The sequence below is a fragment of the Pseudopipra pipra genome, chromosome W (genome assembly GCF_036250125.1).
Source record: "Pseudopipra pipra isolate bDixPip1 chromosome W, bDixPip1.hap1, whole genome shotgun sequence".
Taxonomy (NCBI): domain Eukaryota; kingdom Metazoa; phylum Chordata; class Aves; order Passeriformes; family Pipridae; genus Pseudopipra; species Pseudopipra pipra.
Genome location: NC_087580.1, coordinates 6,954,296 through 6,982,181, shown reverse-complemented (window position 1 = coordinate 6,982,181; position 27,886 = coordinate 6,954,296). Strand labels below are relative to the sequence as shown.

Genomic DNA, 27,886 nt, shown 5'->3' with positions numbered 1-27,886 from the left:
TGTGGTGGGGTGTACTGGGGTGTGTGGGAATAGAGTGGGGGCCCTGAGGAAGGGCCTCCCCAGTGCACACTGGGGTGGACTGGGGAGCACTGGGATGGCCTGGAGGGTGGTGGCCACCAGAGGGGAGGGTCTGGGCCCAGCACAAGCCCTGGTACCCACCGGGCCGCCGATGATGCCTGCCTGTAGAGAGACAAGGAGACGTCACTGGTCACTGGGGTGTCCCCAGTGCCAGGAAGGGATGGGGGCCCAAAGTGCCCCCCAATTCCCACATTGGGTGCCCCCCAACTCCCGGACTTACCTCCCCACATTGGACGCTGTCGACCTCAATGGGCTGCAGGAGGAGAGCAAAGGCTTGGTTGGGGTTGGTCTTGTGGGGCTGGGGGGGACACGGGTGTCCCCACCCCCTCCAGCCCCGGCTGCCCCCCGGGCTGAGCGGGGCTCTTTGGGATTGCAGCTCCCAGGCAAGTTGGGGACACCAGTGCAGGGGGAAAGGCAAGGCATTGAGGGCAAAGCCTGGAGGAAAGGCCCTGGGAAGGGGCCATGGCAGGGCATTTCCCAGTTGGTGCCAGTTCAGCCTGGCCAGGCCTTGTCCCACTTGAGCCCAGGGTGGAGCTTGGGCCTGTTTGTCCTCCTTGGACTCCAGTGGGGCTTGGCCCAGTTCCACCCAGTTTGGGTTGGGCCTTTGCCTTGGCTGGGAAAGAGAGGAGATGGTGGGGAGATGGCCCAGGGGACCAAGAGGATGGGATGGGGAGGCCCAAAAAGGTGGGATTTGGGGTTAGAAAGAGCAGGAAGCGTTGGGACTGTGCCAGGACGGAGCCGGGTGCAAGCATCCCGTGAGGAAGCGGAGCTGCAGCAGCAGGAGTTGAATTGTGGGGAGGGGAAGGAGAGAGGGAATTGTGGGTGGAATAAGGTGGCCTGGCCAGGGGCTGGGGGTGCTGGGGAGTGCTGGGGGAGCCCCTGGATTGGGAAGGGGCCCATCCCTGAGCCCATGACCGTGGCATGGGGGCCTCACCTTGGCATCTGCCGGGGGGCTCATCAGGATGGTGAAGAGCAGGGCCACGCTGAGCACAGCGACCTTCATCTTCCTCTGGGCCTGGGCAGCGCTGGCTGAGGCTGCACAAGGGCAGGAGCACATTTATCCCTGCCGGGACTCCTCCCTGCCCCCTCCCCGAGAGCCCCCGGGGCAAAGCCCGGCTGGGCACAGCCCCCAGCCCTGGCCACAAGCCCAGCCCTGGCACAGAGTCCATCCCGCCTGCGGCACCCATCCAGCCACCTTCCCCGGCATCCCTCCAGCTTCCTGCACGGGGCAGCTGCCCCTGGAAGGGCCCAGGCCCCTGGGGGTGCCAAGGGGGTGGGCAGGGAGCTGAAAGCAGCTGCATACCCTGTGGGGACAATCCCACACAACACAATCCATCCTCCAATGGCCCCCAAAGCCTGATCCACCCATGTCCTCCTGCCCATCCCTTCCCAGAGCTTTCCCTCTGGGACACCCCAGTGCTCAGCCCAGCCCCAAACCCGGCGTGTCTGAGCACAATTGTCCCTGTTCCCACTCCAGCTCTTTGACTGAACCTGGGGCTGGCACTGCCCCCCTTCTTGGGGCACCAGGAGCCCGGGATCAGGGAAACAGGGAGCTGGGAGATAAAGGGGCTGACAAGCAATGGGCACAGGCGGGTGACTGGGATCTCCAGTGTGGGCAGGCACTGGGGAGCACTGGGCAATGCTGGCCCTGGCACACAAGGGCTGGGCCCAGGGAAGTGCTGGGGTGGTGGCAGTGCCCGGCTCCAGCCCATTTGCGGGCACTGCAGCCCCCAAGTGGTGCAGGCCCAGCCACGGCCTCCCCGAGCAGAGCCCAGAGGGGCAGATGCCCTTTGCTGGCCCTGCCCCTGTCCCAGCTGGGCACACCGTGTCCTCCCGCATCAGCCGGGCCCCGTTCTGCTCAGCTGGCCCAGGCAGGGGGGGCCAGGCACTGGCAGCCCAGCAGGGCTCTGGCTCCACACTGGGCTGGCCCTGGCACACAGCTGCCCCAGTGCCCCTGTCCCCAGGGATGGCCCTGCCCTGCCCTGGGCCCAGCGCTGGCCCTCAGCAGGATGGCACCTTCCCGCCCCACTCTCCCTCCCTCCCCACCCGCCTCACAGGCCCCTCTGGGCTGGGACCCCCGTGGGCACAGATCAAGGACAGGCACTGAGCGGGGGCTCCCGGTACCTGCCACAGCCTCAATTCTCCACTCACCTTTGGCCACAGTTCCGCAACACCTTCCACCCTTACGGGCCCCTGACCAGACACAAGAGACCATTGTGGGCCAGCTGGGAAAACATCTCAGCTCAATGACTTGACTATTTGCCTTGCATTTTCCCCAGGAGCCGGCAGTGACCTGGAAGATTTTCCTTTTGCCCTTTTCTGCTTCGTGCCTCCTTTGTTGGATAATTGAGGAACACTGACTGAGGAGGGGCCCAGGGGAGGTGAAGCCACTCAAGAGGGAGGCATTTACAGTCCCTCAACACCAAAGGTCCCACTCTGGACCATCCAAACTGTGGCATCAGCAGCTCATTGGAAGAGGGAAATGTCCCCAGTTTGGTGTTTGAGAGAGAGATGGACGAGAGACGTGAGCAGGGTGCCTGAGGTGCAGCTGATCCCCCCTGGACTGTCTCCTTCCTTCCCCCTGAGCAGGGCTGGGAGCACCTGGGGAAATTCCTCTTGTTCCTGGAGTCCCTCCTGTGGGATTTTTCCCACTCTCTGGATCCAAATGGATTTTGGGCCTGGCTGTTCTCCTCAGGCTGTGACCCGCAGGGAGGTGTTGTGGTGACTCACAGAGGGAAAGGAGAGGAGAAAAGGGGGCCCTGTTCTCCCCACATTTACGTCTCCCTTCCCAATTTCCTGGTGCCCTCGACTTCCCAGAGTCCCTCAGTAGCTGCACGAGAGGGGGGGACCAGACTGAGCAGGAGGTCTCTGTCCTGTTGTCCTGGTTTTGACTGGGATAATGGACTGGTTTACAGTCCCTGCCCACCACAGGGACTTGTCTCAGCACAGAATCCTGGAATCATGGACTGGGTTGGGTGGGAAGGGACCTTAAACTCATCCCGTGCCACGCCCTGCCATGGGCAGGGACACCTTCCACTAGCCCAGGTTGCTCCAAGCCCCGTCCAGCCTGGTCTTGGACACTTCCAAGGACGGGGCAGTCACAGCTTCTCAGGGCAACCTGTGCCAGGGCCTCCCCCCTCACAGGGAAAACTTTCTTCCCAATATCCCCCTAAGCCTGCCCTCTGTCAGTGGGAAGCCATTCCCCCTTCTCCCATCCCTACAGGTCCTTGTCCAAAATCCCTCTGCAGCTCTCTGGGAGCCCCTCGAGGCACTGGAAGGGGCTCTAAGGCCTCTCTGGAGCCTTCTCTTCTCCAAGTTGAACAATCCCAATTGTCCCCAGGCCAGAGCTGGACCCACCAGCACCCCCAGGGCCCTCTCCCAGCAGGGACTTCCATCCCTTCCTCCCCCAGCCTGCACCGATCCCGGGGGTTGCCCTGACCCGGCTGCACCACCTTGGTCTTGTCCAACCTCAGCAGATTCCCGTGTGTGCTGGGAAATGGGGGGAAGGGGAATTCACCCGACTCTTGGAGATTTGTTTGTCTGCTGGTGCCCCAGGGAAAAACAAAACCCTGTCAGTCCCATCGAGTCTGTCCCATATTCCACCCAGGAACCCTCCACCAAACAGATCCACCAGGTGGGGGGAATTCCAGGGCCCTTTTTCGGGGACTGACACGTCACAGCCAAAGGAAAACCCCTCAGTGGATATTTCCACCAGTTACTCCAGCATCAACAAAACTGACAGCACCTTTGTAAATTACTCCCTCCAACAGTCTGAGGAATAACACTCTTTATTAATACAAATTGGCACAGGTTAAAGGTTCATGGTGGTCAGGGACAGGGTCTGGCTGCAAAAACACACTTTGAACAATCTCAAAATTGTTGTTAAAGCAAAGCAAAGCACAACCTCTAAACCAAACCAATCCACAACTACATTAGGAAGCAAAAGCCAGCTCTAGTCCTTCCAAGCAGTGACTAACATGCAAAGCTGACACTTCCCACCCAGCACAGGCGTCCCTGAGGGGGAGGAAGGCAGGTTCAACCCCTCCGTTGATCCCAGCAGGTTCAATGGAAATCTCCCTCAATTCTTTCCCCATTTCCAACTCTCTTTTATGCTCTTTCTTTAGGTTTAGGAGGAGTTTGAGGGTTTCTAATGAGAAGTGCTACAATTGTTTCTGGGTGCCTGGGGAGCTTTGTGGGGCATCGTGACCTTATCCCAGCCGGGAAGCAGCAGCTGGAGTCTCTTTGCTGTCCGGGAAGCAGCAGCTGGTTTTCCTCTCTAATTCCTATTCTAGGTTAACTTTTAGCCTTATCTCTCTCTCCACACTCTGGGACCATTTCTCCGGCTTGTCCAGGTCCCCCTGGATGCCATCCCCTCCCTCAGGTGTGTCACCTGCCCCGCTCAGCTCAGTGTCACGGGCTCAGGGTGCCCTCCATCCCTTGGCCTCCATCATTAAGGAAGAGGCCGAATACTGGGGCCAGGAGTGAGGAATTGGAGGGTGTGGAGTCCAGCTGGGGATTCCTTGCTGGGGATAAGGGCATGGACAGTGGGATTGGGAAGGGGGCAGCAGTCCTCAGCCTCTGGAGGTGTCTCCTGCAGAGAGGTAAGGACGGGAATGGCTTTGAGAAAGATCTTGCAAACTGCCAGTGGAGGAGGTGCCCAGGATGAGATGGAATTCCCTGTGCTGGAGGCAATCACATCCCCTTGGGGTGCAGGGGCTGTAAATTTCTCCTTCTTGAGCAGCTTCAGCTCCCCTGGGCCCCTCCTCAGTCAACGTTCCTCAATTATCCAACAAACGAGGCACGAAGCAGAAAGGGGCAAAAGGAAAATCTTCCAGGTCACTGTCGGCTCCTGGGGAAAATGCAAGGCAAATAGTCAAGTCATTCAGCTGAGATGTTTTCCCAGCTGCCCCACAATGGTCTCTTGTGTCTGGTCAGGGGCCCGTAAGGATGGAAGGTGTTGCGGAACTGTGGCCAAAGGTGAGTGGAGAACTGAGGCTGTGGCAGGTGCCGGGAGCCCCCGCTCAGTGCCTGTCCTTGATCTGTGCCCACGGGGGTCCCAGCCCAGAGGGGCCTGTGAGGCGGGTGGGGAGGGAGGGAGAGTGGGGCGGGAAGGTGCCATCCTGCTGAGGGCCAGCGCTGGGCCCAGAGATGTGATGTCATATGAGGGATGTGATGTCACAGAGGAAGATGTGATGGTGCAGGAATGATGTGATGTATCTGATGCCTTAAGCCCCTAGTATAGTTTTTGTTTTTCTAATTTTTATAAGCTTTATTAGTTTTATAAGTAGTAGAAGTAGATTTGAAAAGCAGCATCCCTCACTCCCTTTCCCTGTATTACAAGTAGTTTACACATTCCTTAACCCTCTTACCCCATTCTATGCTCCCCATATCAAATCTACCCCTGACTTCAGTGGCAATGTTTAGTCTTGTCAAGGCAAGGCCTAGGCTGTTTAGAGAACAGCCATATCAGGGCCTGAACAACAAAACAGAGTCAAGAACTAGGTGACTATATACCCTCTGTGCTCTGAAGATGATGAGAATGATGAAGAGGTGGTCCTGAAATACACCCCAGACTCAATTCTCAGGGGGTGGACCCAGGGTGGACCAGAGCAAAGGCTACGGTGTGGACACACTTGGGATTGGACAGACAATATTATAAAATGTACCATCTCGAGCACAGCGGCGCCTGTCTTGTAACATCCATTGCCTTGGCACAATTAAACCCTTTGCTTATCTCACCCCTAATTAACTGCTCCTGAGTAATTTCTTTAGCACCAACATTCCACGGCATCACACAGAAGAGGATGTGATGTCACAGAGGAGGATGTGATGTCACAGGGAAGGATATGATGTCAGAGGAAGGATGTGATTCACTGTGCAGGATGTGATGTCACGAGAGAGGTGATGTCATACGATGGATGTGATGACATAGACCAGCTCTGATGTCACAGAGGAAGATGTGATTTCACTGAGGAAGGATGAGATGTCACATGGGAGGATGTGATGTCACAGATGAGAATTTTATGCTGTGTGATGGATGTGATGTCACAGAGGAGGATGGGATGTCACGGGAAGGATGTGATGTCACAGTGGAGGATGTGATGTCACAGGAGAGATATGATGTCATATGATGGATGGGACTTCATAGAGGAGCTGTGATGTCACAGGGAGGATGTGATGTCACAGAGGTAGGGTGAGATGTCACGGGAGATTCCAGAGTAACTCGTGGAAATATCCACTGAGGAGTTTTCCCTTTTGTTGTGACGTGTCAGTCCTCGAAAAAGGGCACTGGAATTCCCCCCACCTGGTGGATCTGTTTGGTGGAGGGTTCCTGATGGAATATGGGACAGACTAGATGGGACTGACAGGGTTTTGTTTTTCCCTGGGGCACCAGCAGACAAACAAATCTCCAAGAGTCGGGTGAATTCCCCTTCCCCCCGTTTCCCGGCACACACGGGAATCTGCTGAGGTTGGACAAGACCAAGGTGGTGCAGCCGGGTCAGGGCAACCCCCAGGATCGGTGCAGGCTGGGGGAGGAAGGGATGGAAGAACCTGCTGGGAGAGGGCTCTGGGGGTGCTGGTGGGTGACAAATGGGACACGAGCCAGCCCGGAAACCCCCCGTGTGCGGGGCTCATCCCGGGGGCAGGGGAGGAGGGGAATGTGCCCCTCTGCTGCCCTCAGGTGAGACCCCACCTGCAGTGCTGCCTCCAGCTCGGGGGGCCCAGATCAGGAAGAATGGACCTGTTGGAGTGGATCCAGAGGAGGTCACAAAGATGCTCGGAGGGCTGGAGCCCCTCTGCTCTGGGGACAGGCTGGGACAATTGGGATTGTTCAGTCTGGAGAAGAGAAGGCACAAGAGAGGCCTTAGAGCCCCTTCCAGTGCCTCAAGGGGCTCCCAGAGAGCTGCAGAGGGATTTTGGACAAGGACCTGTAGGGATGGGAGAAGGGGGAATGGCTTCCCACTGACAGAGGGCAGGTTTAGGGGGATATTGGGAAGAAAGTTTTCCCTGTGAGGGGGGAGGCCCTGGCACAGGTTGCCCTGAGAAGCTGTGGTTGCCCCATCCCTGGAAGTGTCCAAGGCCAGGATGGACGGGGCTTGGAGTAACCTGGGCTAGTGGAAGGTGTCCCTGCCCATGGCAGGGACATGGTGGTACGGGATGAACTTTAAGGTCCCTTCCCACCCAAACCAGTCCATGATTCCAGGATTCTGTGCTGAGACAAGTCCCTGTGGTGGGCAGTGACTGTAAACCAGTCCATTATCCCAGTCAAAACCAGGACAACAGGACAGACACCTCCTGTTGAGTCTGGTCCTGCCTCCCCCTCGTGCAGCTACTGAGGGACTCTGGGAAGCCAAGGGCACCAGGAAATTGGGAAGGGAGATGTAAATTTGGGGAGAACAGGGCCCCCTTTTCTCCTCCCCTTTCCCTCTGGGAGTCACCACAACACCTCCCTGCGGGTCACAGCCTGAGGAGAACGGCCAGGCCCCAAATCCATTTGGAACCAGAGGGTGGGAAAAAATCCTGTTGCCCGTAATCCAAAAGAAACACAAACCAACAGAGTGCCGGTTTATGCGGTGCTTTATTCGGGGCCCCGGGAACCTGCGGGCTAACGCCCCAAGTCAGGATTCCGAAGACCCTCATTCTCAGTTCAGCTTTTATACACAAACAAGTTTACGTGCAGTTTCCACGGCAAAACGGTTACAGTTTCCACAGCAAACCAGGTGCAGTTACAAACAAGCTCATACTTCATACCAATAACAATTAATAATCATCTACTCCAATCATAAATCTGCTTAAGTTGTCTTATCCCTAGAAACTGTTTAACAGACCTTTACCACATCCTAGGTAACAAATCGTTATATACATGCTTGACTAGATCCTTTGATTATGGTTTCCACTCACACAAACAAGGTTGCTACTTTGGAGTGTTGCTTTCTAGGCCTACTCTTCTACTAAGCCTTAGCCATTCTACTACTAATTTAAATTGCTTTGCAACAGTCCCCCCTTTTGAGCATTCTTCAGGCTTTGCTTGCAAGGATGCTCAAATACAGCAATCTTCAGGCTGCAGTTTCTTGATAGGTGGGAGGTGATCCATTTTGCGGTGAAATTACTTCTTTTCTTGTTATAGCTTTCATGATGCGTCTCGTATGTTGACCTTCTTTTACAATCATTCCTAAAAGACACTTGTAAACAGTTATGGCTATGACAATAATTATCACAATCAATATTCCGTACTGGATAACAGAAGATATCCATCCTGACACATGAAGACCTAGGGAACTGAATAATTGTCCTATCCAATTGTGTTCTGCTTCTTTTTGCAGTTCATGAACATTCTCGTCAATTTGTTCTAGTTGACTAATATCTTTCTCTACTTCCTGAGTGACATTTGGGATGTGTACACAACAATGCTCGTCCTTTGCATGCAGGTAGCCGCAAACTCCATGTTCCTTGAGTAATATCAGGTCTAATGCCATGTGGTTTTGTATGGTCATTCTAGAGGTGGCTTGTAATTGTAAATTTAGATCTTTGAATCCCTTCTTGGTGACTGCTGCTAACCTTTCAGTTTGTCCCATTAATTTAAACAACATTTCTCTGTTCCGGTATGTTGAGATTGGTGTAAACAGAGACTCTAATGCCCATCCAAATTTAACTCCTGCTGATGGTTCATGCCAATCTCCCAACCCCAGGTCATCAATATCTTTACTAATTTCTCTTTTCCTTCGTGGTTGTATTTGTACTGATGTTAACTTATCCTGCTTCCAGAATGGACAGAGAGTAGGTATTCCTAGTGTGACAGGTACAACCGGACCATCTATGGGCATGTGGGTGGTCCACTGGCCATGTCCCATTACCCACACCAAATTTCCTGGACTCTTAACTGTGGTGGTATGGCAATCAATGTTTTTCACAGATCCTTTAATAGTATGTTTATATCCCCGACATTCACATCCTAATTGCAAGAGTATTTTGACTGGCATTAAGCCTATTTCATCGCCTGGGATATCACATGTGTATACTCGAGTACAATTCCAATTCTCTTTTGCACGTGTTTCTGTCCTCCAATTATGATTTCCTCTATTTCCTGCAAAATAAGTTTGATTCTTTTTCCCCTTCCAGTGAATGCACCACTGTACCTTTCCAATATAACTATAAGTTTCTAATAGACTGGGTCCCCAAATTGTTTGCCACTCTTCCATGGTTGTAGAGCTAGTAATATTTTGACATACTACTTCTTGTTTTTCTCGTTTTCTTTGAACTTGTACTTTAGAACATGGGTGTGTTACTGGACCTGAGATCAAACAATTTCCTTCTACCTTTCCAATTTTCCCACTTTCCACCCAACTAAAATATCCAGGCATCTGTTCACATTGTTTTTTAGTCATTTTGTCTCTCAATAAACATGCATCTGTCATTTCTTTCCATGTTCTAGTTACAAATCTGCAATTCCATGTAGTATTCTTAAACATTCTAGGGATTTCTGGTACTGGAATTATTCCCCATGGGATTGGGTCTCCTGCAGCATGAGGCATAGGGAGACATGCAGTGATTTTTGTGACATTCTGTACTTTCCCAAAATCACGAATTAGGCCTACAACTAGGTTTTCTTGTTCTACTTCTCTACCTGGAATCTCTAGGTTACTTACTTGTCGGGTTATCCTTTCAGTCCTCACGTGGACAGCAGTCATTCCAGTATCCCACCAGTCATCTCTACTTATCCAGCAAGTATATTGGCCCTCATCTTCTCCTCTTTGAATTCCTTTGATCTTCAAAACTATTGTATCTGCCTTCTTTTCAATCTGATGTCTCTTTCCAACTTTCAAGTTCTGCCCCTTAAACCACCACCCATATTCAGAATACTGTTCTTCTGAGATTTTGCAACTTAGAATCAGATCTCTTCCTTCCTGGGCCGGGTAAACACTGTGTTCTGGTCTGACTCTTACTCCTTGATGTGGTACAGCTACTGCTGTCCTTATCCCGTGATCTTTTTCTTCCCCACATGAGACCACACAAAGAAATGTACCTTCTGTCTTTCCTACTCTGGAATTAGAAATATTCAGCCATCCTTTGCCTCCCTTACTATTTGACCACCAGCTAACTCCTTGACTTTGTGATTCCCAAGATTGATTTGCTATATTCAATTTCCACCACTTTACTTTAACTGATTTTCGACAATCATCAAATTGGAAGGTACAATTGATTTTTAAGGGAGGACCATCCCACATGTCTGATTGTTTTCTGGGGGTAAAACTCGCACTTTGGTCACCGTTTTCTGAGTCATGTTTATTGTCTGTATTTCTATATGTTCATAATCAAAACTTTCTCAAATCCAAACTACACACATATATGTCCCTTCCATAGCTTTGGACACTTTGGGTACCTGCAGAACGGTGTAACCTTTTTGTTGTGTAGCATCCCAAACTGTTGTCACTCCTTCTGTCATGATTTGATCTTGACCTCTCCGTCTCCACTTGACATGGACATCCTTTAATTCAGCTCCCTGGTCATCTGAAAACAGACAAGTTAAATTTACATCAGCGTGTTCTGGTACAAATAAATAAGGATCTGGGGTCTCAATTCTCACGGTGGTCTCTGCTAAACTTATCAACCCCAGGAACACTACGATCCTCAACGGTTGGCTCGAAATACCATCCTTGTGGCTGAGAGAGGTTCTACTGACCACGAGACTGGAACTTTCTTGACCCGGGTATAATGGATCCAGCTGTCGATTCCTTCGACCTTTACTGCCGTGTCGTCATTATCACCTGGCGAGGACCGTCCCATGTTTCCTTCAGCGGCTCCACCGACCAGTTTCTCACATAGACTTGATCTCCCGGAGAAATGTCATGCACTGGATTCTCCAGGGGCAAAGGTCGATTCCACTGCAACGCTCCTCTGAGGGCTGTGAGAGTCTTATTTAAAGATAACACATAATTAAACACTGCTTGATCACCCACTATATGAGGATCCCCTTGGTAGGTAGCTGCATGATAAGGTTTGCCATACAATATCTCGTATGGACTTACTCCTATTCTCTCCCTCGGTTTGATCCTAATTCTCAACAGGGGAATGGATACTGCTTGGGGCCACGGAATCTTTGCTTCCTGACAGATTTTCTTCAATTGACCTTTCAATGTCTGATTCATCCTTTCAACTTGTCCACTAGACTGTGGTCTCCATGGCGTATGGAGATTCCATGTTATTCCTAATACAGCCGACACATCTTGGACTATCCCTGCTATAAAGTGTGGTCCTCGATCAGAGGACATCCCTAGAGGTACTCCAAATCTTGGGATGATTTCCCTCAGGAGAGTCTTTACCACTTCCTTTGCCTGATTAGTCCTACAAGGAAAAGCTTCAGGCCATCCTGAAAAGGTGCAGACATATACCAACAAATACTTATAGGATTGGGCCTTAGGTAACTCAGCAAAATCTACTTGCCAGTAATCTCCCGGTAACTGACCTATCTGTAATTTTCCCATCTGCACCTGCTTCCTGACCACTGGGTTATTCTTTATACACATAGGACACATTGCATTTACCCTTTTTGCCAGTGTCAACATCTGGTTTGAGAGAACTTCATTTTTCAAAAATGTTACCAATGCTTCTGCACCCCAGTGGCACTTATTGTGTTCTGTTTCAAGCACTGCTTTCATTATTCTGACAGGTAGAATCACTTGTCCTATGGGGGAAATATACCACCCTTTAACATTTTTCCTTGCATTTGTCATTTGAGCTAATTTCTCATCTTCCTGTGAATAATGTGGTTTTTCTTCCATATATGCTATTGCTGGATTATTTCGAACAGGCAAAAGAACCATCTGAGTCCATACTTCTCTTGCGGCTTGTTTAGCCGCTTGGTCAGCCTGTCGATTACCTCGAAATTCTCGTCCGGGATCTCTCTGATGTCCTCTAACATGCATTATTGCCACTGCTGAGGGCTTGTGTATTGCCTCTAGCAATTGTAAAATTTCTTCCCGATGTTTAATCGTTGTCCCTTGAGAAGTAAGAAGTCCTCTCTCTTTCCAGAGTGCTCCGTGAACATGAACTACCCCAAAAGCATATTTGGAGTCAGTCCATATGTTAACTCTCTTTCCTTGGCTTAATATTAAAGCTCTCACCAACGCCCATATTTCGGCTTTTTGTGCAGACGTACCTGGGGGTAGTGCATTTGCTTCTATCACTTGTTGTAGAGTGACTACTGCATACCCAGCATACCTGGTGCCATTCTCCACAAAGCTAGATCCGTCGGTGTACAGCTCCCAGTCAGGATCTGTCAATGGTTCGTCCTTCAAGTCTCTTCTGCTCGCGTAGACTTGTTCAATGGTCTCTACACAGTCATGCTCCAGGATACCTTCTTCTTCTTCCTGTGTAGACCTAAGGAATTCTGCTGGGTTGAGATGGTTAGTGATTTTCAATTCAACATCATCTTGTTCTCTTAATAAAGCTTGATACTGTAACATACGGCTAGATGAGAGCCAGTGCCCCCCTTTTTGTTCTAAAACTGTTATGACCATGTGGGGCACGTACACTACCATGTGTTTTCCCAGAGTCAATTTTCGTGCTTCTTGTATTAAAATGACCGTCGCTGCCACAGCTCTGAGACACCCTGGCCATCCCCAACTTACTGCGTCTAGCCGTTTGGAGAAATACCCAACCGGTCTTTTCCAGGATCCTAGTCGCTGAGTGAGGACTCCTAAAGCCATTCGTTGTCTCTCACAGACATAGAGCTGAAACTCCTTGGTTGGGTCCGGCAGTCCCAGGGCAGGTGCTTCCTGGAGGGCTCTTTTCAATTCCTGGAACGCTTTTTCTTGCTTCGTCCCCCAGGTCAGCTTGGGCTCCTTTACTGCTTCATATAAAGGTCTGGCAGTTAGTCCAAAGTTGGGAATCCACAGTCTGCACCATCCGACTATTCCTAAAAAAGATCTCAGTTCCTGATTATTTCGGGGCACAGGGATAGCACATATTGCTTGAACCCTATTTGTTCCTAAGCGCCGGGTTCCTTGGGAGATTTCACATCCCAGATAAATAACTTTCTGTTTTACTAGTTGTGCTTTTTCTTTTGAGACTCGATAGCCCGGTTGTCCCAGCATGTTTAACAGTTCAATGGTTAACAGACGACAAAGTCCCTCGTTTTCAGCTCCCAAAAAGATGTCATCAACATACTGAAGTATTATATATGAAAAAGGAGATTCTTTTACCTGAGAAGTCTTCCATTCCTCAAGTTCCTTTGCTAGCTGATTACCAAATATCGTGGGTGAGCATTTGAATCCTTGTGGTAACCGAGTCCAAGTAAGCTGTCGCTTCCGTCCAGTCTCTGGGTTCTCCCATTCAAAGGCAAAGATTTTCCAGCTTTCCCGTGCCAGTGGTATGCAGAAGAAGGCATCCTTTAAATCAATCACTGTAAACCACTGAAATCTCTCAGAAACAGATGTTAACAAGGTGTAAGGGTTAGCTACAACCGGGTGGATATCTTTTGTGATACGGTTTACTGCTCTCAAATCTTGCACTAACCTATACTTACCATTTGGTTTTTTTATCGGAAATATGGGGGTATTAAATTCTGACTCACATTCTTTTAATATCCCTAAAATCAAAAACTGTGTGATCATTGGAGCTATCCCTTTCCTAGCTTCTAAACTAATTGGGTATTGTTTCACTCTAACTGGTTGTGCTCCTTCTTTTAATTCTATTCTAACTGGGGTAGCAGCTTTGGATTTTCCAGGGACTCCCGTCTCCCATACCCAAGGCACTACTGCTTGTTCTATTTCCTGAGGTACCTCTTCTTTTTCTACTTCTTTCACAACAAAAATTTTTGCTAAGTTCTCCTCCGGAATCTCCAGTTTGACTCTCCCTTTTTCAAATATAATTTTAGCTTGCAAGGCTGAAAGTAAATCTCTTCCTAGTAAACATTCAGGACTGTTAGGCATATACAAAAATTGATGGTCTAGCTCTTTTCCTCTAAATTTGATATCTAAGGGTCGCAGAAACGCCTTTTCCTCTACCTGTCCGGAAACTCCTACCACCCATGCAGTTGAATCGCTTAGTGGCCCCATCAATTTATTCATTGCCGAAAAACTAGCTCCAGTATCTATCCTAAATTCCGTCGGCTCCCCCTCTACTTCCAAAACAACCTTTAAGTCTGAATCTAGCCGGCTTTGACCTCGGTAATTCCCTAACATAAATGCTTGGGCGACACCTTGTGGCGTGCCCATACCAACAGGGTTTTGTGGATTTGCAAAACTCTGAGGATTCCACGGATTCATTCCATTTCCAGCATTCAATGGGCATTCGTTTTTCCAATGTCCTTGTCCTTTACAAAGAGCACACTGATTCGGTCCTATCCTACCACGTCCTCCTCCATATTGATTTCCAAATCCCGACTGATTGTTAAATCCTCTACCCATTCCTCCCCTTCCCCTATTACCACGACCTCTTCCTCTATGGCTACTGGCCCCATTGTTCCCTCCTGAAGCTTGCAGAAGTGCTAACAAGCTTGTCTGCTGCTTCTTAGTAGCTTCCCTTTCTCTATTATTGTACACCTTCCATGCCACTTCTAATAATTTTTCCAAATCTCTTGTCTCCGCACCCTCCAACTTCTGAAATTTCTTCCTAATGTCTTCTTGTGCCTGTCCCATAAAAATCAATGCCAATTGCAATTTCCCTGATTCAGCTTCAACATCCAAATCTGTATATTTCCGAGCTGTCTCTTTTAACCTCTCCAAAAAGGCTGAAGGGGATTCCCCCTTATCTTGCTTTACTGAGTATAATTTTGACCAGTTCAGCGTTTTTGGTATCCCCTTTTGTACTCCCTCTACCAATAATTCTTGATAAATTCTTAACCTTTTATAATCTTTGTCTACCTCTGGATCCCACTCGGGATCCTCCCGCGGTACAAAATCATTCACGTTTCCCCGCACTCCCTTGGGCAAAGTTTTTATTCTTTCTTTCGCTTTTTCCACCATCACCTTTAATACCATTTCCTTTTCTGTTGAATCCAGAATTGTATCTAACAATACTTGTAAATCATTCCAGTCTGGATTTTGAGTTTTTATAACCATTTTTATAATACGAGCCACCCGCTCCGGGTTTTCTCTATATGTTCCAGCAGACTGTTTCCAAATTAATAAATCACTAGGTGAAAAAGGAACTTTTACCATGACTTTCTTTCTGTCCGCTCCAATTGCCTCCCGCAAAGGGGCCATCAATCTAGGGGGTGAGAGCGACCCGTCTGCCTCCCTTCCCCCTCCCCGTCTCCTTTCTCTACTCCTTCCCCTTTCTTTTCGCCCCTTCCGAGTCCGTTCTGCTAGCGGAGTTCTATCAAAATAACATCCTCGTCCTTTCATTTCTTCCTCATCCGAGAACGATTCTAACGGGGGCATGGAGGGTGACCGTGCCCTCTCACGTGAAGGGAGACTATTTCTCGGGGGCACTAACAAAGACACATCCTCCTCTGGTTCTGAAAACCGTATTTTCCGCTCATGTTTATCATCCAATCCTTTCAATATCATTATACTCCGCTCTTGACACTTTTTACATTTATCATCCTCCAGTTCCAGTTCTTTTAACACTAAGATACCACATTCCTTTTGCCATTCAGTGTTATGCTCTAAATAATAAAACAAATCCAGATACGGTATTTCATCCCACATCTCATTCTCTCGTAAATATCGCATCAAGGGGGTTATAATTTCCAAAGTCAATGAACCATTCCTAGGCCACTGCATTCCTTCTGTCTCATATTGAGACCATACATTATTACAATAATCAATCAATTGTTTCCTGCTTAACTCTCGTCCGAAATTTCCTTCCTTCCAATGTTTTAACAAACAACCAAGCGGAGAATCGCTAGGGATATTATTTTCTGCACAAGATAATGCCCTAAAGGTTTTAAATGGCATCATACTGACTCACACACACACACATATACCACAGTCTGAATTCAAAATCAAATTCACAAGAACACAACATATAAACCAATACGTTTTACGACCAGCGCAATAACACAACAATATAAACCAATTACATATTCCAAAACCAAAACCAGAACCAAAACCAACTCGCCAATTCTCCCTCTGAGTGGCGAGTGCTGGTACAGCGCGGCTTTCACTACGTCTTACGACCAGCGCCTAGACTTCCCAACCGAGGTACCTTTAGCCCAACCCAGCGGGAAACTCACGGTCCCGTCTTATAGGCAGGCTCCCAACCAACAAACCTAAAAGAATAAAGCACCTCCGGGCTTACCTGGATGGTTGTCCGGCGGGCGCAGGGTCGGGCACAGGTCGATGTCTCCCCAGAAATCACCTGGTTGCCAGCATGGAGTGGATCAGCTCGTGAACCGCCCCAGCTACCCCCGGAGTCCCATCTGGGTCGCCAGAAAACTGTTGCCCGTAATCCAAAAGAAACACAAACCAACAGAGTGCTGGTTTATGCGGTGCTTTATTCGGGGCCCCGGGAACCTGCGGGCTAACGCCCCAAGTCGGGATTCCGAAGACCCTCATTCTCAGTTCAGCTTTTATACACAAACAAGTTTACGTGCAGTTTCCACAGCAAAACAGTTACAGTTTCCACAGTAAACCAGGTGCAGTTACAAACAAGCTCATACTTCATACCAATAACAATTAATAATCATCTACTCTAATCATAAATCTTCTTAAGTTGTCTTACCCCTAGAAACTGTTTAACAGACCTTTACCACATCCTAGGTAACAAATCGTTATATACATGCTTGACTAGATCCTTTGATTATGGTTTCCACAAACAAAGTTGCTAACTCACTACTTTAGAGTGTTGCTTTCTAGACCTACTCTCCTACTAAGCCTTAGCCATTCTACTACTAATTTAAATTGCTTTGCAACACATGGCACGTAAAAACTTGGATTGGACAGGGCCAGCCCGATTGGCACATCCCCCAGTGCTGAGTGACCAGGTGGCCTTTGCTAAATGTGCATCCCAATGTTGGCAGGTCCCAGCACCCACTGCATCATTCCCTCTTTCCTGGTGCATGGCAGGTGTGGTGGTTTTAGCACCATCAGGAAATTAAAATTCACATAAGTCACTCCCTTTCCCACGGCCCTTCTGGTGAGGGAGGGACAAAAAATGAGAGACTCTGGGTGGAGATAATAATTCACTAAAAGCACAGAGCAATGGAATAAGACACGCACAGTCACAACAGCAATATCACCAGCAAAAGTATCCAGAAAGAGAAGGTGTTTCACTCCCAAAAGGGGGTCACCACCGGGCACACAGAGAAGATGTTGGGTGCTCCCCAAGTGACGTGTCCGTGCGGTGCCCCCGGACAAAGGCAATGCGGTGGGGGAGCTCCCAAGGGTAACGTGTCCAACCCCTCAGCCCAACAACAAGGAGAACCAAGGACAAGCCAAGCCCCGGGAGCTGGGTCGTCCCGACCGTGTGGCGCAGCCGCTCCCTGGGCTCAGTCCCGCGCTGGCTCCTCTCTTCTCCTCCCAACCCGAGGGCTGAGGGGGCTGAGGCTGCCCCCCAACCGCCCCGTCCTGCTCAGAGCTTTGGTTCAGCACCACGGCCCGTCGTGGTTTCCCCTTTCAGCACCAAAGGTCCATCGTCCCGATTTGGGGAAAACATGAGGGGGAGCAGTGGGGCAGAGGACGGGGAGCGCAGGAGTGATGCTGACAGTCCCTGCCCTGCAGAGAGCGGGGTAGGATGGAGCAGTTGCGGTGCAGAGCCCCGGTTTTTCCTGCTGGAAGCACAGCCCTAGGGATGGCATGGATGGTACAGGATAAATAACTTGGTGACACCCACAAGGCGCTAAACTGCCCCCTCTGCTCCCTAACCAGGACACTGTGGTGACTGACCATGGGAATGGGAATGTCTGATGGTTGTCATGGTAACTGACCATAGGAATGGGACTGTCTGATGGTTGCCATGGTAACTGACGGTAGCAATGGGACTGTCTGATGGTTGCCATGGTAACTGACGGTAGCAATGGGACTGTTTGATGTTTGCCATGGAACTGCCCATAGAAGTGGGAAGTGTGATAGTTGCCATGGTAACAACTGTAGTGACGGGAATGTCTGATGGTTGCCATGGTAACTGACTGTAGCAATGGGACTGTCTGATGGTTGCCATGGTATCTGAGGTAACAATGGGAATGTCTGATGGTTGCCATGGTAACCGATCGTGCTGGTGGGAAGTATGATGGTTGTCATGATAACTGACCTTAGCAACGGGAATGTATGATGGTTGCCATGGTAATCAACTGTAGCAATTGGCATGTGTTATGGTTGCTATGGTAACTGACCGTAGCAGTGGGAATGTTTGATGGGTGCCATGGTAAATGACCATAGCAATTGGTATGTATGATGGTTGCCATGGTAACCAACCGTAGCAATGAGAATGTATGATGGCTCCATGGTAACTGACTGTAGTATGGGAATGTACGATGGTTACCATGGTAACTGACCATAGCGATGGGAATGTACGATGGTTGCCATGGTAGCTGACCATGGCAAAGAAGAATGTGTGATGGTTTGCATGGTAACTGACGGTAACAATGGGAATGTATGGTGGTTGCCATGGTAACCGACTGTAGCAATGGGAATGTCTGATGGTTGCCATGGTAACCGACTGTAGCAATGGGAAATGCATGATGGTTGCCATGGTAACCAACCATAGCAATGGGAATGTATGCTGGTTGCCATGGTAACCAACCATAGCAATGGGAATGTATGCTGGTTGCCATGGTAATTGATCATAGCTGTGGGAAGTATGACAGTTGCTATGGTAACTGACCGTAGCAATGGCAATGTGTGATGGTTGCCATGGTAACTGACCGTAGGAGTGGGAACTATGATAGTTGCCATGGTAAACTACCGTAGTGATGGAAATGTATGATGGTTGTCATGGTAACTGACCATAGCAATGGGAATGTGTGATGGTTGTCATGGTAACTTATAGTAGCAATGGAATGTATGATGGTTGCCATGGTAACTGACTGTAGCAGTGGGAATGTATGAGGGTTGCCATGGTCACCGACCATAGCAGTGGGAGTGTATGATGGTTACCATAGTAACTGACATAGCAATGGGACTGTATGATGGTTACCATGGTAACTGACTGTAGCAAAAGGAATGTGTGATGGTTGCCATTGTAACCGACCATAGCAATGAAAATCTCTGCTGTTTGCCATGGCAACTGACTGTATCAATGGCACTGTATGAGGGTTGCCATGGTAACCAACCATAGCACCGGGAATGTATGATGGTTGCCATGGTAACTGACCATTGCAATGGGAGTGTATGATGGTTGCCATGGTAACCGACCCTAGCAATCTCTCCTAGTTGCAAGAATCGGGACCAGTTTATCACTGTGTGGCTACAACCAAAACTGTGTATTCTACACCCTCTGTGGCATTTCTGATGGACTCTTAACAATGGATCCGTTGCAGCAGCTGCCCAGGGACCACCTGACACCTCAGCCTACCAGCTGGCTGGGAAAGAACTGTGCAAGGAGTGTTCCTTTGTCTTCACACCCAGGACTCAGCTGGGATAACTCCCCTCGGGGAGGCATTAGCACCTTCACCCCCAGCCTGAGGGGTCATCTCTGCCAATGGGCCACCTTGGACTGGCAGAACAGGCAGCTGCAACACCCAGACCATCACACACTCCAAAAATACCCCGTGACTCACAGAGTTAAATTGCCCATTGTCAAACTCCCTGCCCTGGGGGAGGTGCTGCACATCCCCACCTGAACCTGAGCACATTTACTCTTGGGCTTTGGGCACTTCTGCTACCACTCGTGGGATGGAGAGGAGGACCAGAACTCCAACAGGACTGGGACTGGCACTCTCCACAGGACTGCCATCATTACCTCAACACAACTGCCACCATCATCTACACCAACAGCTTTTCCTTTCCTTTTCCTTTGCACCCTGGGGGCCACGTGGTGCTCAGCACTGTTCTGTTCTTGTCCCAGGCTGCTGGCTTATACAGCTATTTTTGTGGGTTAAAACCAGTTTTCTCTGTATCACTGTATTTATTGTAATCTTCTCAGTAAATTATAAGTCTGACTTGTAATCCCTCGGGTGGGTTCATTTCTCCCTCCGGTTTACTTTTAACCCAGCACACGATGGGAACATATGATGGTTGCCATGGTAACTGACCATGGCAAGGGGGCTCAGTGCCGTTGCCCACGGCTTCCACTTCTGCAAATTGGCTTCATTCACCTTCTCCTTCAGCAGCCTCAGCCACTCGTCGTGGGGGCCCCACACAGCAGCTTCCCAGCTCCGTGAGGTTCTGCAGCAGCCCAGGGTTCCTTTGGCCCCACAAGGTCCTGCAGTGTCCCGATGGCCCCTCGATTCTGTGAGGCCCCACAGTGTCCCAGGGTCTCCCTGCTTCCATGAGTTTCCCCAGTGTCCCAGGTTTCCTTTGATTCCACGAGACCCAGATGTGAAGCAGTGGCCCCTTCATTCCACGAGGTTTTGCAGTGTCCCGATGGCTCCTTTCTGCCCTCAGGTTCTGCACAGTCTCAGGTTCCTCTGTTTTCAGGAGTTTCTGCAGTGTCCCGATGTCCTAGTTAGGACAGCTGAGACCAGTTCATCACTGGATGGGTGTAACCCAAAACTATGTATTCTATAGCCTTCCATGCCATTTCCCAGAAACTGTTATCAATAGAGCATTTACACCATCTGCACACAGAGCCTGACTCCTCAGGCTATAAACTAGGCATTAAGAGGCCTGCGAGATAGGAATATGTTCCTGTCCTCACACCCTTTTATGGAATACCCCGCTCTGAGGGAAGGACTGAGCATTCCTGCCTGAACTGGAGAATATATAAACTTGGAGTTTTGGAACCTTTTTTACCACTCGTGGGATCCAGAGGAAGACTGCAGCTCCCCGCTCTCAACCAGCCTGAGACCACCACCCTCAGCTGGACTGCAATCACCACTCTTGACCAGACTGCACCAGCACTCTCACCAACAGGTTTTCCCCTCACCTTTTCCTTTGGACTCAGGGGGCCCAAAGAACACCACTCTGTTCATGCCCCAAGGTGCTGGGTTATATATTTGGGGTTTGTGGGTTAAAACCAATTGTTTGTCTGTATAATTGTACTTATTGTATTATTTTATTAAAATGTTATTCTGACTTATAATGTCTCTTTTGAGTTGAGTTCATTTCCTATTTATACTTGCTTTGGTTTTCTCCTTCTTTCATATGCTCTAGTTTTATGGAAGAAATTTGCTTGAACCACGCATCACCACAAAATTCCAACATTTTACCTAAGGGAATATCTGGAGGAACATAAGAGTTGTCACCCTTTTTGCCACATCCCCTATCTGGATTTTTGCCCCTCTTGGGCACTGAACTTTTGTCCCCCTTGGGCATTTTCCTTTTGCTTTCCCCCAGTTCCCACATTTACTCACTGATGAGATTCCTCAGTCTTTCCTTGTGGACTCCTTTCCAGATTATGACATTTCCTTACCCTTTCTTCCCCTCTCACCTGTCTCTGGACAGTCTCAGGAACCCAATGAACTGTCCCATTCTGGCCACAAATGAAGGGAGTTGATCATCAAACTTCAAAGCAGGGGCTTCCCTATCCCTTGCAGCTGCTGGGTTCTCTTGTTCCTCAGCAAACTATACAGATGCTTCAAACTGGGGGTCAAAGGCTGCTTCAAAATGGGGTCAAAGGCTGCATCAACAGTAACTTTCTACTCTACTGCTAAACCAATTAGGACTGTAGCACAAGTTTTGCAAGAACAGTCTTATTATTACTTATACCAGGCAGGAAGTTTCCAGCACAGGATGAATTGTCTTTGTTAGTCTCCTTTATCTTGTGGTTACTTCACATGTCCTTGGAGGGCTCTAAATTCTGGATTCCACGTGTCCAGATTTTAGTTCCCCCAGGATTTCTTCATTGAAGCTTCTCATGGTTAGTTTGGCAAAACTTAAAGTTTCAGTGATGTAATGATCAAACTCTGACAGTAACTGTCTGTGAAAACAAGTTTGGCACCAAGTTGACTGAAGTGGGAAATTTCTTGATTGAGGTGTTTGTTCCCTCTTGAGCCTCCTTTTACTCCGAGGGGATTTCTCTGATGGTTCCCTGTTGGCTTCCATTACCCCAGGAGTCCCTGACTCACCTCTGTGAGACATCAGCTGTGCTCCAGTGTGGCTGTTCCATCCCAGAGTCACCTCAGAGGGGCCCTCACGGGTCATTTGTCCCTCTAAGTTTTTCATGTTATCCCACAGATTTCCCAGAACAAGCCTGATCTTGTGCCCCTCCCCCATCATGTCCAGTTTAGAGCCCTGGGACACTGTGGAACCTCATGGAATCAAGGGGCCACTGGGACACCACAGGGCCTCATGGAACCCAAGGGACCCTGGGACACTGTGGGGGCTCATGGAACCAAAGGGACCCTGGGACACTGTCAGGAGCCTCGTGGTGCCCAGGGTTGAGGAATCCTGTGCAGGTGCAGGTGCAGGTGGCTCAGGGAGCAGCTGCAGTTGGAGCTGTGGGATGAGCTCTGGGTGAGGGGCCTCAGCCCAAAGGCCGTGAGCTGCTGACCCTGGAGCAGCCAAGGGAGAGACACTTGGAGACAGGGCAGGAGCCCAGGGCTCAGCAGGAAGAGCAGTTTGTGTGCTTGGAGTGTGAGGGGATAAAACTCCAAGGAGTTTTTTGTTAAGGACCCTTCCTCGAGGTACCAGCTCAGCCTGTTTCTGTGTTTCTTCACAAGAAATAAATTGTTTTACTGTTTTTACGACATCAGAGACTCTGCCATGGGAAACCTGGGGTGGAAGCAGTGAGGAAACCTGGTCTGACTGTGAGAGTGGGGGTTGTGGGGAGTCACAGGGGACCCATTGGGTCACTGGAGCTGCTGCTGCTGGGAAGGGGCCTGAGTGTCAGCAGTGCCAGTCTGGGCTGGTGGGAGAGTGACTGCCAGGGAGTCCTGGGAATGGTGAGCCTGGGAAGTTCCCTTAAGAGTGTGAGGGGGATCTCATGTGCAGAGACCCCCACAGGAGCCCCCTGAGCCGCTCTGCTCATGGCAAGGATGCAGAGAAGGCAGAGTTACTGAACACCTTTGCACTGACAAGACCAGCCCTCAGGGATCTCTGGCCCAGCAGACCAGGCTATAGGAATGTGGGAAGGAAGGCCTTGCCTTGCTCAAAGAAGACTGGGTCAGAGAACACCTCCAAAAACTCTACCCCCACAAGTCCATGGGACATTCATGACCTCCTGTCACCAAGGGGACCCTGTGACACTGTGGGACCTCGTGGTTATCAGTCTCTTCCAAACATTGTGTGCAACTACAGAGAGGCAAAACAGTGGAGCCTGAGCGTGTTGATCCAAACTATTCCCATCTCACCTGAAGATGTCCCTGCTAACAGAGGTCCTGTGTGTTCCCTCTGCTCTCTGGGCACTTGCATCCTTTGAGAGCTGCCCATCACTCTGGTAGCCAAGAGCACAGGGCGGGGGATCCCCTGGAGGGGGAGCAGAGACATCTTTCCTAGATCACCTTGCTCAGAGCTCCATCCAACCTGGCCTTGAATGTTTGCAGGGATGGGGCATCCACCACCTCCCTGCAAATGTGTTCCTGTGTTTCAGCATTCTCACTATGAAATAGTTCTTCTTTATCTCTAGTCTGAACTTACCCTTTTTTAGTTTAACTCCCTAACTGCCTGTCCTATTGTGACAGGCCCTACTGAACCCTTTGCCCACATGTCACTAAAAAGCTGCCTTGAAGTACTGGAAGGTCCCAAGGAGGTCTCCCCACAGCCTTTTCTTCTGCAGGCTGAAGAGCCCCCACTCTCCCAGCCTGTCTCCATGCGAGAGGTGCTGCAGCCCTGGGATGCCCTTGGTGGCCTCCTCTGGAAGTGTCCCAAGAGGTGCGTGTCTTTGCTGTGCTGAGGAGCCCATGGAGCTGCAGGAGATGCCAGGGCTGGCAGGGGAATCCCCCCAAGCCATTGCCATTGCGGGCGGGTGCGTTGCAGACAGCCAGAGGAGCCCAGAGCTGGAGGCAGCACTGCAGGAGGGGTCTCAGCTGAGCGGAGCAGAGGGGCAGAACCCCCCTCCCCTGCTGCCCACGCTGTGGGATGAGCCCAGGACACGGGGGGTTGTGGGCTGTGAGCTCCCATTGCTGGCTCCCATCCTGCTTTTCATCCCCCACTATCCCCATGGCCTTGGATGCAGGGCTGCTCTCCATCCCTTCAGCCCCGAGCCTGGCCCTTGAGATCTGGGGGCATTTGACACCCGCTGGCTCCTTTGATCCCCTTTCCCATCCCTCCCAGAGCCCAGGGAAGGACTGAGGGGCCTTGGCTGATTGTCCCTGACCCTCCCCTGCCCCGACACCAAGCTGTGCTCCTTGGGGACAGTGCTTGGACAGCCCCAGTCAGACCCTGTTTCCTGCTGTGCCCCCAAACCACCGGGTGCCCCAGGGGACGTGGGAACACACATGGACACGGGAAGGCACCCGTGGATGTGGGAACACACCCACCCAGACAGACACAGAGCACTTGTTTTGCTGCAGGGGTTTATTGATTCTTGCAGGGAAATTGCCAGGGCACCCAGGGGATCAGGGGGGTCCTCCAGGGATGATCATCTCCTCATGCTGCTGGAGGGGGCCAGGACACGGGTGTCACCACCACTTCCAGTCCTGAAAGACAGAGCCCCAAACGTCCCCCCTGATGTCCACAGGGACATGGCAGGGGCCTTGTCCCCACCCCATCTGTCTGCAGGGAGCTGGGGCAGGAGAAGGGAATTGGATGCTGAGATCCATGTGGCCCCAGAGCCCCTGAGCCCGGGATGCTCTGACACCTCCCCGAGCCCCTCCCTGCCCTCCTGGTGAGCCTGGGGGTCTGCAGAGCCCCCAGTGCAAGGCAAGGCTTGGGGGCAGCTGTGTCCAGCTGCCCCGGGACACGGAGCAGGGACAGCCCCCTGCGTGTCCCTCTGCTGTCCCCAAGCTCTGCCCACTGCAGAGGGCTCAGGGACCCCCCAGGGCCCTGCCAGGCTCCTTTGGGGGGCTGAGGAGCCTCCCATATTTCTCACCTGGACATGCAGAGAGGCAGCCGAGCGTCACTGGCGCATCAGCTCCACCTGGTCAGCCACGGGGGGCTGGGGACAAAGGCAGGGTTAGAGACACACTGGGCTGGTTCTGGGACACACTGGGATTTACTGGGACAGACTGGGCTGGACTGGGACACACTCAGATGTACTGGAGCACACTGGGCTGGACTGGGACACACTCAGATGTACTGGGGCACACTGGGATGTACTGGGACACACTGGGCTGGACTGGGGCACACTGGGCTGGACTGGGACACACTGGGCTGGACTGGGGCACACTGGGATGTACTGGGGCACACTGGGCTGTACTGGGACACACTGGGCTGGACTGGGACACACTGGGATGCCAGGGTGGGTCGTCGCCATGAGAGGGGAGGGTCTGGGCCCAGCAGAACTCAGGGTACCCACCTCAGACCTCTTCACTCGATGGACATCCATGCCTCCCTGGAGAGAGAGTGTGAGGTGTCACTGGTCACTGGGGTGTCCCCAGGCCCAGGAGGGATGGGGGGACTACATTTCCCCCCATTTCCCACACTGGGGACATCCCAACTCCAGGACTTACCCCAACACATCCACCTCCTCCTTGTCCTGCAATTGGCTGGGGAAGGAGAGCAAAAGTTTAAGCAGGATTGGCCCCTGTGGGGCTGGGGGAGGGACACGGGTGTACCCAGACCCCCCAGCCCATGGTTGGTTTCTAGTCTGAGGGGGAAAATCCCTTCTACTCCCCCAGCCCCACTGCACCCAGTTTCCCCCGGGATCCCTGTTCCTGCAGGGCCCAGGGTGGGGATGGAGACAAGGAGAGCCAGGGGAATTCAGGGCCTGCAGGGAGGGTGGGGGGGAAGGAGGAGGGGACCCAAAGAGGGTGAAGTGGGGGGAATTGGGGATCTCACAGGATGGGCATTGGGGTGTGGAAGGGATGGGCCTGTGGGGGATGCGGGTGAGGAGGAAGGGATTGCAGTGGAGGGGACCCAGGGAATGAAGCAGGGCAGGGGTGGGGGCAGGAGAAATGGGGAAGTGGAGAAAACTTGAAGGGATTGGGAGGGGGTTTGGGACTGGGGTGTCAAGGAAGGGGATTTCTGGACACGAGTGTCATGGCAAATGGGAAAGGGAAGGGATTAGAGGAGAAAGAAGGGAAGAAATGGTGTGGGAATGATGCCCTGTGTGTGTGTGGTGGGGTGGACTGGGGTGTGTGGGAATAGAGTGGGGGCCCTGAGGAAGGGCCTCCCCGGTGCACACTGGGGTGGACTGGGGAGCACTGGGATGGCCTGGAGGGTGGTGGCCACCAGAGGGGAGGGTCTGGGCCCAGCACAAGCCCTGGTACCCACCGGGCCGCCGATCCCGCCTGCCTGTAGAGAGACAAGGAGACGACACTGGTCACTGGGGTGTCCCCTGTGCCAGGAAGGGATGGGGGGCCCAAAGTTCCCCCCAGTTCCCACACTGGGTGCCCCCCAACTCCCAGACTTACCTCCCCACATTGGACGCCGCCGGCCTGAACGGGCTGCAGGAGGAGAGCAAAGGCTTGGTTGGGGTTGGCCTTGTGGGGCTGGGGGGGACACGGGTGTCCCCACCCCCTCCAGCCCCGGCTGCCCCCCGGGCTGAGCGGGGCTCTTTGGGATTGCGGCTCCCAGGCAAGTTGGGGACACCAGTGCAGGGGGAAAGGCAAGGCATTGAGGGCAAAGCCTGGAGGAAAAGCCCTGGGAATGAACCATGGCAGGGCATTTCCCAGTTTGTGCCAGTTCAGCCTGGTCAGGCCTTGTCCCACTTGAGCCCAGGGTGGAGCTTGGGCCTGTTTGTCCTCCTTGGACTCCAGTGGGGCTTGGCCCAGTTCCACCCAGTTTGGGTTGGGCCTTTGCCTTGGCTGGGAAAGAGAGGAGATGGTGGGGAGATGGCCCAGGGGACCAAGAGGATGGGATGGGGAGGCCCAAAAAGGTGGGATTTGGGGTCAGAAAGAGCAGGAAGCATTGGGACTGTGCCAGGACAGAGTCGGGTGCAAGCATCCCGTGAGGAAGCGGAGCTGCAGCAGCAGGAGTTGAATTGTGGGAAGGGGAAGGAGAGAGGGAATTGTGGTCGGAAGAAAGTGGCCTGGCCCGGGGCTGGGGGTGCTGGGGAGTGCTGGGGGAGTCCCTGGATTGGGAAGGGGCCCATCCCTGAGCCCATGGTCGTAGCATGGGGGCCTCACCTTGGCATCTGCCGGGGGGCTCAGCAGGATGGTGAAGAGCAGGGCCACGCTGAGCACAGTGACCTTCATCTTCCTCTGGGCCTGGGCAGCGCTGGCTGAGGCTGCACAAGGGCAGGAGCACATTTATCCCTGCCGGGACTCCTCCCTGCCCCCTCCCCGAGAGCCCCCGGGGCAAAGCCCAGCTGGGCACAGCCCCCAGCCCTGGCCACAAGCCCAGCCCTGGCACAGAGTCCATCCCGCCTGCGGCACCCATCCAGCCACCTTCCCCGGCATCCCTCCAGCTTCCTGCACGGGGCAGCTGCCCCTGGAAGGGCCCAGGCACCTGGGGGTGCCAAGGGGGTGGGCAGGGAGCTGAAAGCAGCTGCATACCCTGTAGGGACAATCCCACACAACACAATCCATCCTCCAACAGCCCCCAGAGTCTGATCCGCCCATGTCCTCCTGCCCATCCCTTCCCAGAGCTTTCCCTCTGGGACACCCCAGAGCTCAGCACAGCCCCAAACCCAGCGTGTCTGAGCACAGTTGTGCCTGTTCCCACTTCAGCCCCTTGGATGAACGCAGGGCTGGCACTGCCCCCCTTCTTGGGGCACCAGGAGC

General features: G+C 51.7%; 1 long non-coding RNA gene across 2 annotated transcripts; it reads right to left on the bottom strand.

The window, feature by feature from the left end:
* Nucleotides 1-29: 29 nt before the first annotated feature.
* Nucleotides 30-27,621, bottom strand: LOC135405932 (uncharacterized). Of its 2 annotated transcripts, none has more exons than XR_010426107.1 (3): nt 27,290-27,621; nt 299-331; nt 30-180 (listed from the first exon to the last, which is right to left on the bottom strand). It is a non-coding gene; the product is annotated as an uncharacterized LOC135405932 (long non-coding RNA). The 2 variants fall into 2 exon arrangements; XR_010426108.1 differs by lacking the exon at nt 27,290-27,621 and adding an exon at nt 1,013-1,501.
* Between the last annotated feature and the right edge of the window lie 265 nt (nt 27,622-27,886).